Genomic DNA, 14,645 nt, shown 5'->3' with positions numbered 1-14,645 from the left:
TCGGAAACGACTCGACGGCACTTAACAACAACAACAACAACATCATTAGACAATGATATGATATACAAAAAAAAGAATAGATGGCTGTGAGTCCTGACTGCTAACCAGAAAGCTGGCAGGTCAAACCCGCCAGCCACTTCTCAGAAGAAAGATTGGACAATCTACTTCCGTAGAGATACTGCCTCAGAAACCCAAAGAGGGGTCGCTATGAGTCAGGTCTGACTCCACGGCACATAACAACAACATTAGTCAAAAACTAAACAAAAAACCTCAGTGCCATCGAGTTGATTTTGACTCATAATGGCCCCCACTGGGTTTTGAGGCTGTAAATTTTTGCAGAAATAGATTGCCTCATCTTCCTCCTGCAGAGCAGCTAGTGGGTTTGAACCACTGATCATCTGGTTAGCAGCCAAATGCCTTACCCACTTCACTGCCAGAGCTCCTTTATCATTTGGAATCCTACTAAATACACTGATGAACCATGTAATTTGCTGATGTTACTCTAAGATGTTCACTCACAGATATTCAAAGATCTGATTTAGAAGCATACTGATAATAAAAGACAGTAATAATGAAAACCAAAAAAAAAAAAAAGGTATTTATGTCAGAATCGACTTACAAAGGAGTTGTCAGAACAGAACCCTGTCGTAAGTCAGGGACTATTTAGTTGAAAGGTGACCTCTGACAGTAGTTTCAGTTCAAAGTTTAAAGGGTATCTCAGGGCATTAGTCTTGGTGGTGGTAGGGTTACCCATTTCTTTTGGTAAAAAACTAGAGATGGGAGCAAAATTCCTTCAGGTATTTAAAAAAAATCATTAATTTAGGTTAAGAAGATTACAACTCATCATGCATATAAAATAATTTAAGACTTTTGTCAGATTAATTCCTCATTTGTATCTTTGTTGTTCTAAATAATTTATTTGTACAATAATCTCAATCCACACTTCTGAATTGTGTCACCCAAGTCTCTTACCCTTTAATGATATTTTGAAACTTATCTTCTTTACCCATCCCTTTCCTGATGACCCTTTTATTTAGGTTTCTAAAGGGAGTTTGCACTACTTTATGGTTTATAATATTCATTATATTTGCAAGTTTTTGCTATTCTCCACAAAGGAAATATAGTGACTGGATTTTTAACATAGATTACAGATACGTAGATCATAGGTAATATTGTGGAGAGAAGCAGTGTCCTAATTGAGGGTTTTATTATTGACCAAGTGCTAAACAACTTACAACAGGTGACAATCTTGAATTTTTCCTGAGCTCTGTGATTCTGGAAAATAGCAAGCATTAAGGCATTCCCCACCCTTTGTGTTCTGAAGAGGATTTACTGCAAAGAAACACCTCTTCCAATATGGCTTAGATAAAGCTCATGGATACCACTCTTGTTTACCTATGACAAGGCCAGACATAAACCCTTTAAATTCTCATTATGCACCTCATAAATTATGAGTTTACCTGTTTCATCCCCACTCAGGAATGGAAACCAAATGCTTGTAGGCCAAACTTTGGTTAAGATTCCCTAATTCCCCCAGGTCCCCAAACTTTGGCCCACCCTTAGCCTAAGCTGACCACTCATCTGTCACTTTGTAGTACTGTGGTGGTTTGCATGATGCTGTGAGGCTGGAGGCTATGCCACCTGTATTTCAAATACCAACAAGGTCACCCATTGTTGGGAGATTTTAGCGGAGCTTCCAGACTAAGACAGACTGTGGAGAGGAACAGGGTGATCCACTTCTGAAAGAATTGACCACTGCAAACCTAATGAATATCAGTGAAACACTGATCTATTACTGGAACACTTTATGAAAAACTGTGAAACACTGTCTGATTTGATGCCAGAAGATGAGCCCCTTAGAAAGAAGGCACTCAAAATACGACTGGGAAAGAGCTGCCTCCTCAAGGTAGAGTCAACTTTAATGACACGGATGCAGTAAAGCTTTCAGGACGTTCATATGGTGAGGGGGCATGACTAAAATTAAAAAAAAATAGCTGCAAGTATCCATTAATAATTGGAACATGAAATGTATGAATTATGAGTCTAAGAAAACTGGAAGTTGTCAGAAATGAAATAGAACACATAAAGATGGGAGCTCTGGTGGCATAGTGCTTAAGGCACTTGACTGCTAACCAGAAGGCTGATGGTTCAAACCCACCAGCCACTCCTTGGAAGGAAGATTGGACAATCTACTTCTGTAGTGATATCACCTCAGAAACCCAAGGTGTGGTCCCTATAAATCGGATCTGACTTGACCCCAGTGAGTGAGTGAGTTCCAGGCATTGTTGTTGTTAGGTGCAATCAAGGTGGCTCCAACTCATAGACACCCTATGTACAACATATTGAAACACTGCTTGGTCTTGCGCCATCCTCACAATCCTTGCTGTACTTGGGCCCATCATTGCAGCCACTCTGTGATTCCATCTCATTGAGGGTCTTTCTCTTTTTCATTGATACCCCACTTTACCAAGCATGATATCTTTTTCCAGGGATTTGTCCTTTCTGAAAACAGACCAAAGTAGGTGAGATGAAGTCTTGCCGTTCTCACTTCCTAAGAGCATGCTGGCTGCACTTCTTTCAACAGATTTGTTTGTTCTTCTGGCAGTCAGTAGAAGCTCTGGTAGTGTACTGCCTAAGGCATTTGACTGCTAACCAGAGGCTGGTGATTCAAACCCACCAGCCACTCCTCAGAAGGAAGGTTGGGCAATCTACTTCTGCAGTGATACTGCCTCAGAAACCCAAGGAGGGGTCATTATGAGTTGGGTCGACTCGAGGGCACATAACAACAACAACAGCAGCAGCCTCGGAAAACCAAGGAGGGGTCACTATGAGTTGGATCCAACTTGATGGCAGTGAGTTTAGTTTTTTGGCAGTCCAAAGTACTTCAGTATTCTTCTCCAACTCTACAAGTCAAAAGCATTGACTCTTCTTCAGTCTCCCTTTTCATTGTCCAGCTTTCACATGTATATGAGGTGATTGAAAACACCTTTTCTTGGGTTAGGCCCTCCTTAGTCCTCAGAGAGAAATCTTTGCTCTTCAGCACTTTAAAGAGGTCTTTTGTAGCAGATTTTCTCAGTGTAATATGTCATCTGTTTTTTATTGACAGCTGCTTCCATTGGTGTTGACTGTGGAAGCAAGTAATATGAAATCTTAGTTCTTAGTAATACTTATGTATTAACTAATTTAATGCACATAACAAATTTCTGGATTAGAAACAATACTTCATTTTTGCAGCAACTTAACCTGCTTAAGTACAATGTATGAGAAAACAACACCAAAGTCAAAGGAATTAATTGAATTAACAGTCCTTGTGGGATTTGGCCCAAGAAGGAGGATATCTAGAAAACAAATATTTAAGATCTTCTACAGGCTCACAGTTGAGTCCCCCAGTTGTGAAGAGTTGGTTTCTCTGTGTCTGGTGAGGTGTCTTTCTTCACTCTGGTGTGGTGAATCTATGCTTTAGGACCACTGAGCTTCACTGTGATGGGAGTGGTGAGCAACACCAGGAGTAGTCCAGTCTACATTTCCTGAAAGGGCTTGGCTTATCAGGGTTTCAGGAGAATGCAACCAACAGTCTGAATGAGGTGAAGCAGAACTTCTGGCCAAGATTTAGGTGGTGCAAGGATGCCAACTGGTAATGGTGGATGACTTTCCTTCGGCATCTGCAACTCTCTTGGCCATCTGGTTTTTCTTAAAAGTTACATTTTACTCCCCTTATCTCATTGGGAAAGAGCTCCAGTGGTGGTTAAGGCATTTGGCTGCTAACCAGAAGGTGGTGGTTCAAACCCACCTGCCGCTATATGGGGGAAAGAGGCAGTCTGCTTCCATAAAGATTTATAACCTTGAAAACCTTATGGGGGTCTCTGAGTCAGAATCAACTTGATGGCACTAAGTTTGTTTTGCTTTTGGTATCTCATTGGGAGGAACCTTAAGAAACTCTCCAAAGACCACTGCATTTCTTCAATGAAATGCTGTACACCATTTCAGCCGAGTGTGATGAATCCAAGGTTTCACTGCTTTTAACTTCATTGTGGTTTGAGTGGTTAGAAGAATGGTGTAAGCACCTTTTCACTTTGCTTGAAAGGGTTCGTCTTTCCAGATCCTTAGAATGACTTGCTCTCGCAGAAGAAAATGATTAGCAGGAATGTCAATGGAGTATTTCTGCTGTAAGTGGGAGAAACCATAAATAGAAAAAAGTACAGCAGACAAACCTTTCAAGGAAGAACAAACCCTCTTATTCCCTATTTTAGGAGCTTAAATTGTAACCAGAGACATCCAGGTCTCACTCAACATGACTAAAGAGGCTTGGAGTTGGTAAAAGTGAAAGAAGTTTTAGTTAGTTGGCCAAGTAAAGCAGCTCATTCAGATCTGAGTTGCTAAGATAGCTCCATGAACAAAGGAAACTAAAGTTTTTGTGGGTAGGAGTTTGGTGGGCTTTTCTTGGGAGGAGCTATGATGCTGATTGATGCAACCAGAATGGTGATCCTAGTGTTATCCTCATCATCTGTGCATGCCCAATTCATTTGTGCATGTTCAGTTTGAACAGAAAGCCCAGAACTTGGCAAGGGGGGATAAAATGGTGGAATTTCTCTTCATGTTGGTGATGAGTCACCCAGAGTATCAAATTGGCTTCCTCTACACATGTTCGGAAGTAAGATGGGGCAATCTACTTCTGTAGTGATAATGCCTCAGAAACCCAAGGAGGGGTCGCTATGAGTTGGGTCCGACTTGACGGCACATAACAACACCACCACCACCACCACCACCTGTTCTTGAGGCCAGGATTGATGTTAGCTGATTGCAGACTCCAGCCTCTTGTTTCCTCTTTATGGCTTAGTGTTGTTTGATAAGGAGAGAGTCAAAACCTGGAAATAGTGTCATCTATGATAGGCTGTTACAAAACATGAAACTGGTGCTTAAGGCTGGCCTAACCTCTATATCTCTAAGCTAATTTCCTAAGAGGGTGGGGCTATAGCTATGAAAATCAAACTTAGTGATACTAGGGGGAAGGGTACTGGGGCTGTTTCTAGAAGAGTTTCCACTGCTATATTGCTTGTCTCAAAATGGGCTTAGCTGTAACTTATCTCTAGCTGTACCCGTGATAGGGCAATAGGCGAGGCTTGCATTCATTTTTCATTTGTTCAGCCTTTCAGCTTGATTGGGATTGTCAGATGGAATGCAGTTTCCAGGTGATGTCTAGTGCTCGAGCAACTTCCTGAGTTACCTCTGCTATGAACTATGGCCCATTTTCACTTCCAATGTTGGCAGGCTGGCAAAACATGAGAAGATTTCTTGAAAGAGTGTGTGAATTTACAACTTCTCTTGCCTTGCTAGTCCTGCAAGGAAACACTTCCACTCATCCAGTGAACCAAAAACCAAAAATCAAACGCACTGCCGTGGAGTCGGTTCTGATTCATAATGACCCCTCCTTGGGTTTCCGAGATAGTATCATTATGGAAGTAGATCAATGTCTATAAAACTAGAAAATATTAAAAAATTCAAGCTGTACATAGCATTTTAATGAAGTCTACTTGCCATTGCTTACCTGCATATACCCCTGGAGCTTGGACTTCAGGTGAAGAGGTTGTTTTGAATTCTGAATTGTTCTCTGCACAATTTAAGCAACTTTTGTTTACCTGCTGGATGACTGAGTGTAGTCTAAATTCCAAGATGCTTTGTTTCACTCATTCATATATGATGTCCTAACCAAAGTGAGATTCATGAACTTTTTTAACAAAGGCCGGGACCATCATTGCTTTACCATCTGGCGTATGTTTCCATTTTCCACATGAATAGGATGATCCCCATTCTTGGGCAGTTTTTAGTGTTTTGTCTGAATATGCTGACCTTTCTAGTTCCTGTAAGTAGATATGGGAGAGATTAAAGAAGCATGGAAATTTGAAATAGAGTTAGTTCTGGAGGCTTTCTTTGCTGTTTCATCTGCACAATGGTTGCCTTTATATTTTATGTATCTCTGTTTTTGATGGGCTTTGCAATTAACTCATAATTAGGAATCCAGATTAGGCAAGAACCTGGCATTCCTAGGAAATCTTTTAGCTGGTGATGAGAGCAAGGGACCACCATCCTGTAAACACTCTCTTTTCACTCTGTCATCGGTTCTTATTGTTCCTTGGAAGTTAAAAATTGTAGGTATTTTACCTTGAGCTGAGATCTCTTGGCCTTGGTCTTGGACAAATTGATACTTGCCCAAGTTTGGCTCTTTCACCTGTAAAATTGGAGTGTTGAAGGAAGAGTGGCTCATCCTTAACAATCCATACTGAAGAAATCTATTCAGAATTGGTTTCAGTCTGATTTGAACCTCCATGTGAAGTGGGTATTGCACCAGCAGGGATAATAATTCTTGGCAGCAGTTCAATACTCACTGGTGTTGGGTTCCTTGCTCCTTCTGGCTTTTCCCTATCCCAGACTCAGGGGAACACTGTGAGATCAGTGTCAGGTAGAAGATCTGTTATTTCAATCTGGAGGAGCAGAAGAGAAGCTTGCATTTCTAGCCCAGCTCAGGAAGAAAGAATTAATGGTCTTTTCTGAAAACAATCTGAGCTTGTAGCTTGCACAACAGGTCCCTTCCTAGAAGAGGGACCAGATAGGCATGTAAAGAAAGTCATGGGTTAAAGTTTTGCTGTTAAAAAAGCAGCTAGCTTATTGGTTGTATAAAGCTCATTGGTTATCTGGTTCTCCTTTTCTGTTACTCTCATTACTGATAACTTTTTCTTTGAGAGGCCCCTTTAAATGATTTTAAAACTGAATGGTAGCCTCTGTATTTATTTAAAAAAAAACTGTCATTCTTTCCCCAACTTTGATTTTAAAGAGGGGCTAGTAGGGGCTGACTGCAAGTTTTGCCCCAGGTCCCCATCACTGATTCCTCTGGCTCTCAGGTGAAGTTCAGGAAAACAGTATGAAAAGACCCTCTTTTCTATTTTTTAATACTTTAACTTATTGTGTTTTGTCTGTTAGCCCATTGTCTGTTAGTGCATTCTCTTTTCCAGGGTCCATCATGCTTGCACCAAGCATACAGAGTTTTTCTGAGCTGGGGGGCAGTCCCATATGGTAACCCCTGTCTCTTGTCTTAACTGAGGGCTGCTATTAACAATGCTTGTGCTTTCATTTTCTTCACAGTTTTCCTCATGTCTTCTCTTGGTTTTCTTGCTCTTTCCCTATTCTAAATTCAGTACCACCATGGGTATAAGGAGGGGTTAAGACCTCAGCTTCTAGGAGCCTGCTAGGGGCTGACCAATGGTCCATAAAGGAAGGAGCACTATTGTTTTTATAATACAAAGAGCTTCAAATAAAACACATAATAACCTTGAGACACAGCCCCTAATAACAACAACCTTGAGACCTAGTACTAAATAATTAAAAGATACTGAGATTATTATTATTATATTATTAGCATATAAATTTGAACATAAAAACAATTCAGCACTTTCCTTTGATAAAATATGTTTGACACAATTCATAACATATTAAACAAACTGCTCAAATTATAAACCAGGAGCAAGAGACAGTATCTCTTGGAAGAAAAAAAAAAGTTAATTTTTTTTTTCTTTAGACTATTCTATGAAGATGGCCTCCAACTTTGATACAAAAATAGAAGCTCAGACAGCAAGCTTTCAGAACAAAGTTAAACAGAAAAATTATATCCAGCTTAAAATCTAAGCTGATAAAATATCATGTAACATAAACATAGAAGAAACTTAGTTTCCTAAAATGTACACAGGAATTTTTTTTTTTTTTATTTTTGGTAATGTTGACTGATTTAACAGAAAAACAGGTTCTAAATAAAACCTATTCATTTGTCAGTGTCTTTGATGGAGAGATTTTATTCAGACTTTTTGATTAAGATTGAACATTAAAGTTTTATAAAAATTCTAACGAATTAATCTATTAAATCTTTAGTTGCAAATAAATAAGAACTCTATCACCTCATGAATCTTTTACAAGTTTTCCCAATATTTTTTGTCTTTGTAACATACTTCTCATATCATAATCCTTCATGATATGAACACATTCACTACTGGACTCAAATATACATGCCCATCCTTCTATTCTTTGTGGCATAAATTTTAGCCATCTATTTAACTTTCCTCTTCTACAACTTAATATATACCTTTTGGCTTTTTATGATCTTCTATATTCTGGCATAACCAGACAATCTATTTCAAGATGAAACAACTCTATTTTCTACCTTTTAAAATTTTTCTACTTCCGTAGTGATACTGCTTCGGAAACCCAAGGAGGGGTGGCTATGAGTCAGGTCCGACTCGACAGCACATAACAACAACAACAACAAATTTTTTCAAATCTCTCTTTTTAACCTTTTAAGGAACATGTTACATTCTTTCCACAAATTCGTATTTTGTCACTAAGTTATAAAAGATATATTTTCTCAACCCATCCTTTCTTGTTTAAAAACAAATTAATTTGCAACATCATAATATAAGGAGCTCTGGTGGTGTAGGGCTTAAGACATTTGATCGCTAACCAGAAGGCTGACTCTTCAAACCCACCGGCTATTCCTCAGAAGGAAGATTGGGCAATCTACTTCCACGTAGATAAAACAAAACCCAAACACACTGCCGTCAAGTCAGATCTGGCTCATAGTGACCTTTTCTTGGCTTTCTGAGATGGTATCACTACAGAAGTAGATTGCCCAAACTTCCTTCCATAGATATCACCTGGTAAACCCAAGGAGGGATCACTATAATTTGGAACCAACTTGAAGGCAGTGAGTTTGGTTCTTTTGGTATTGAATTATAATTCAGTGAGCTGGTCTGGAGCTATTGTTCACTATCTCCCAGAGCATACGGGGGATGAACAATATTACAAAAAAGTTCATGTTAGATTGTTTTCATAAGATCAGATTCCAAACAAGACCAATTTTCCAAAATACCATTTGAAAGTGGGAGCTCAGAAATACTAACAAAATTACCCATGGTACCAAGCAGACAAGGAAATAACAGTTGACTTAAAACCCTAGTTGTGGTAATATTGAATCAAATACTGGCCAGTCTGGGCAAAAGTCCCTGGGTTGTCTTGAAGAAATTTTAACCTTGCTAAAAGAAGAGATACCGGCTAGTCCAAAAGTCCTGGGGTCAGCTTGAAGCGATTGCCAACAAACTCAGAAACCACACCATTAAAATGAGTTATCTTAAGGACTTTTATGGCTATATTCTACCAAGGAGTAGTGTCCTCCTTTCTGCAGAAACTGACACTTATGCTTTTCCTATAGAAGGAGTCACCTTGTGGTCTGAGGCAGTACCAGGCTCAAGGATCAGCTAGTGGTCACTGAAGAAAGCCTGCTGGTGCATACTGGACTCTCGGTAGGATCTTCCATGCCGTCCTCCTCTGGTACCAAGCAATGACTCCTGACTGACTCTCCAGAAAAACGTTGCCAGGAATTCTGGGTTTTGCTTTGCATGACTCTGTCCAAAGCCAAAAAGACACAGCCTGAGAAGGGAAGTGAGAAAGACAGCTTTATTTTGCTGGCCAAGAAAAGGAGACAGAATCAAATGAGAATGAAAACACAATGTACCAAAATGTTTGGGACACAACAAATGCAGTGATCAGAGTCCAATTTATAGAAGTAAATGCACACATCAAAAAAGAAGAAAGAGCCGAAATCAACATCTCCAACAATTAGAAAAAGAGCAGCAAAAATAGCCTACAGTCACCCGAAGAAAGGATATAATAAAGATTTGAGCAATAATAATAATAATAATAAACAGAAAATAGAAAGACAATGGAAAAAGATCAACAAGACTAGAAGTTGGTTTTTTGAAAAGATTAATAAAATTGACAAGCCACTGGCAAATTTAACAAAGGAAAAGAGAGAGAAGATACAAATAACATGAATAAGAAATGAATTGGGCGACATCACAACAGAACCAACTGAAATAAAAAGGATAATATCAGGATATTATGAAGACCTGTACTCCAACAAATTGGAAAATCTGGAAGAAATGGATAGATTCCGTGAAACATATTAGTTACCTAAACTAACACAGACTGAGGTGGAAAAGTTGAACAGATCCATAACAAAAGAAGAAATTAAACAAGTCATAAAAAAATTACCAACAACAACAACAATAAAAAATCCCTGGCCCAGATAATTTCACTGGAGAATTCTGCCAAAAGTTCAGAGAAAAACTGATACCAATCCTACCCAAACTATTCCAGAACATAGAAAAGGATGGTATCTTCTCAAATTCATTTCATGATACAAGCATAACCTTGATACCAAAACCAGGCAAAGACATCACTGAAAAGAGAAACTACAGACCAATACACCTCATGAATACAGATAAAAAAATCTTCAACAAAATCCTAGCCAATCGACTCCAACAACATATCAAAAAAGCAGTATATTATGACCAAGTGGGCTTCATACCAGGTATGAAGAAGGGTTCAACATTAGAAAAACAATCAATGTAGTCCAGCACATGAAACAAAGGAAAAGAACCACATGATCATATCAATTGATGCAAAAACAGCATTTGATAAAATCCAACTCCTATTCCTGATAAAAACTCTCTGCTAAATATAAATAGAAAGGACATTTCTCAACATAATAAAGGGCATATATGCAAAGCCAACAGCCAACATTATTCCCAAAAGAGAGAGACTGAAACCATTCTTCTGTGAACAGGAACCAGGCAAGGATGTCCTCTATCACCACATCTATTCAACATTGTGTTGGAAGTCCTAGCCAGGGCCATAAGGCAAGCAAGGGAAATCAAAGTATCTCAATTGGTAAGTGTGGTAATTAAAGTTGTATGTCAACTTGGTTGGGTCTGGCTGAGTGGCTGGGCAACTGGTGGTAGTTATTCCCCATGATGAGACTGGCAATCAACTCTATGGTGGGATCTACCACAAGCAGTTGAATAGCTGCTTTAGATATGTGGTATTCTTCCCATATATAAGAAGTAGCTTTGAGAATGGTCTCTAGCTTATGGCACACTTGAACACTACATGTAGCCGTGTCATTGTTCAGCAGCCTGCCATGCTCTGCCCACCTTGGGACATTAAATGGACTGAATTAATGGCTTGCCATGCGGTTTGGTAACATTGCAACTGTGCCTTTTTACTTGTGAACCTTGGGCTTCTCAGTCTCAGCAGCCAGAAACTGTCTGAGTGAAGAAAAGCCTCTAGCTTCAGTGGGCTGGGAGCAGGAGTCAGAGCCAAAGCCCAAGGTTGAGGGGCTTTCACACAGCCCCTAGAGCCTGGCACTTTGAACTTGGTCTTAAAGCCTTCAAATTGTAAGAATAAACCCCTGTTTGTTAAAGCTATCCCATTTGTGGTATATATTCCTGTCAGAGCAGCATTAGGTAACCAGCACAGTAAGGAAGAGGTCAAACTATCCCTATGTGCTGATGATATGATCCTATACCTAGAAAACCTAAGAGATTCAGTGAAACAACTACTGGAACTAATTGAGAGATTTAGCATTGTGTCAGGATACAAGATCAACATCCAAAAAATCAGTTGGATTTCTCTACACCAGCAAAGAGATTGCTGAAAAAAAAAAAAACAAGAAAATCAATACCATCTACAATAGCTATCAAAAAGATAAAATACTTGGGAATAAATCTCACCAGGGACACAAAAGACCTATACAAAGAAACCTACAAAAGACTACTTCAAGAAACCATAAGAAATCTACATAAATGGAAGAACATTCCATGCTCATGGATAGGAAGACTGAACATTGTGAACATGTCAATACTACCCAAAGTAATCTATACATTCAATGCAATCCCAACCCAGATCCCACAACAGTCTTTGAGGATATGGAAAAACCAAAAACTAACTTTATACAGAAGGAAAGAGACCTCGGATAAACAAAGCATTATTGAAGAAGAACAAAGTAGGAGACCTCACACTCCTGTATCTCAAAATGTACTATACAGCCACAGTAGTCAAAACAGCTTGGTATTGGTACAACAACTGTCACATAGACCAATGGATCAGAATTGAGAACCCAGAAATAGATCCATTGACCTATGGTCAGCTGATTTTTGACAAAGAGATGAAATCCATTACATGGGGAAGAGACTGTTTAACAAAAGGTGCTGGCAAAACTAGATATCCAATCACAGAAAAATGAAACAAGATCCGTACCTCACACCATACACAAAAACTAACTCCTAATGGACCAAAGACTTAAATGTGAAATCTAAAGCTATAAAGTTCCTCAAGGAAAAAATTGGGGCAAATTTAGGGGCCCTCATTTATGGCATAAATAGACTATCAATGTTCTGGTTACCTAGTGCCACTCTGACAGAAATATACCACAAATGGGATGGCCTTAACAAACAGGAGTTTATTCTTACAATTTGGAGGCTTTAAGACCAACCTCAAAGTGCCAGGCTCTAGGGGCTGGGAGAAAGCCCCTCAAACCTTGGGGTCCAGCTCTGCCTCCTGCTCCCAGCCCAATGAAGTGAGAAGTGTTTCTTCACCCAGACAGCTGCTGGCTGCTGAGACTGAGAAGCCCCAAGTTTGACAAGTAAAAAGGCACAGTTCCGATGTTACCAAACCACATGGCAGGCCATTAACTTAAGTCCGTTGTAAGTCCCAGGGTTGGCAGGGCATTTCAGGCTGCTGAACAATGAATGACATGACTACATGCAGGGTCCAAGCGTGCCATAGGCTAGGGACCATTCCCAAAGCTGCTTCTTATATATAGGAAGCAGACCACACACCCAAAGCAGCTACTCAGCTACTTGTGGTAGATCCCACCATGGAGTTGATTGCTAGTCTCACCTCATGGGGAGTAACTACCACCAGCTGCCCAGCCCCTCAACCAGGCCCAACCAAGTTGACACACAAACATAACCACCACAATCAAGCATAACCCAAAAAGAGAAACTAGATGAATAGGACCTTCTGAAAATTAAATTTTTATGTACTTCAAAAGATTTCTCCAAAAGAGTAAAAAGAGAACCTACAGATTGTGAAAGAATATTTGGCAGCAACATATCTGACAAGGGACTTGACTCTAAAATTTATAGGAGACTTCAATACTTCAGCATCAAAAAGACGAACATTCCAATTAAAAAATGGGCAGAAGAAATGAATAGACACTTCACCAAAGAGGATATTCAGGCAGCCAACAAACACATGAAGAAGTGTCCATGATCATTAGCCATTAGAGAGATGCAAATAAAAACAACAGTGAGGTATCATCTTGCTCCAGCATCTTGCTCATAGCAAAGGTCAACAAGACAGAAAATAACAAATGCTGGTGAGGAGGTGGAGAGATCCAGACTCTCATACACTGCTGGTGGGACGGTAAAATGTTACACTGTGGAAAGCAGTAAGGCAATTCCTTAAGAAATTGGAATTAGAAATACCATTTGACCCAGCAATCCCATTACTAGGTATATATCCTAAAGAAGTGAGAGCCAGGACAAGACAGCTATTGCACACCCATGTTCATTGCAGCACTATTTACAATAGCCAAAAGATGGAAACAACCTAAGTGCCCATCAACAGAAGAATAGATAAGCAAACTATGATACATACACACAGTGAATACTATGCAACCCTAAAGAATAATGTAGAGTCAACAAAACAGTGCGTAACATGGATGAACTTGGAGAACATTATACTGAGTGAAATAAGTCAATTGCAGAAGGACGGATAGTGTATTAGTCTGCTATTGTGAAAAGTCAAGGAAGGGTTTATAGATGGAATGAAGCTTTCTTTGTTTGTTACCAGGGATGGGAGGGGTGGGGAGGGAACACTTCTAGATAGGTTGAGACAAGTGTTGATTTGGGTGAAGGGAAGAGCAATGAACGAAATGTGAGTGATTAACACAGTGGCATTGAGGAAGAGGTACATGGGATACAGACAACAAAGATGTACCCTTTTGCATGTACAATACTGTGCTGTCAGTGATGGCAAACATTGATCTATGGGTGGACAGACGGATGGACAAGCTGAACGATCAGGTACGTCTAGGCAGTGGGGAGTGTGCCCATGACCATGTATAGGGTTGGCATATGATGTTTCTACAAGTGTATTTGTATGTTTTGTAAGAATGTCCAGGTGTACAGTAGAGCTGACAAGGGACAAGGCTTTGATGACTTCTTGGCCACAGCCAGCCACCTGGAAGGACCTGTAGGCTTGGCACCATTGTCCCATGGGACATCAAGCTCAATTGGCATAATATACTACACAAAAACATTGTTTCACATCCTACTTTGGTAAGCAGTGACTAGCATCTTTATTTTTTATTGTGATTTGTGTGAAAGTTTACAGAGAAAATTCACTTTTCATCAGCAGTTCACATACACTCTGTCTCATGACACTGACTACAATTTATCCCCAATGCAACAGCTCTCTCCCCCTTCCCATTTCCTCCCAATAGTTACCTCTTCCCTGTGTCCAACCCTCCATTCACTCCTGCTCCCTGAGCTGTCTCCCTGTGCATAAACAGCCCTTCTTTCTCCCATGATTGTTCTCTCCAAGGAATGTTCATCTTGGAACAGTTCAATATTCAACTCATATGCCTGTCTTTTGTTTGGCTGGAAGCCACAGGTGTGGGTTCAATTCCAGACCTGAAGGGCAGCTAGGGGCCATAGTCTCAGTGGCCCCACCAGGCTCTATCAGACCAGCAAACCTGG

This window comes from Orycteropus afer, unplaced genomic scaffold, assembly GCF_000298275.1.
Source record: "Orycteropus afer afer isolate SDZICR_OR568_19922 unplaced genomic scaffold, OryAfe1.0 scaffold00504, whole genome shotgun sequence".
NCBI classification, from domain to species: domain Eukaryota; kingdom Metazoa; phylum Chordata; class Mammalia; order Tubulidentata; family Orycteropodidae; genus Orycteropus; species Orycteropus afer.
This window is presented reverse-complemented; position numbering follows the sequence as displayed.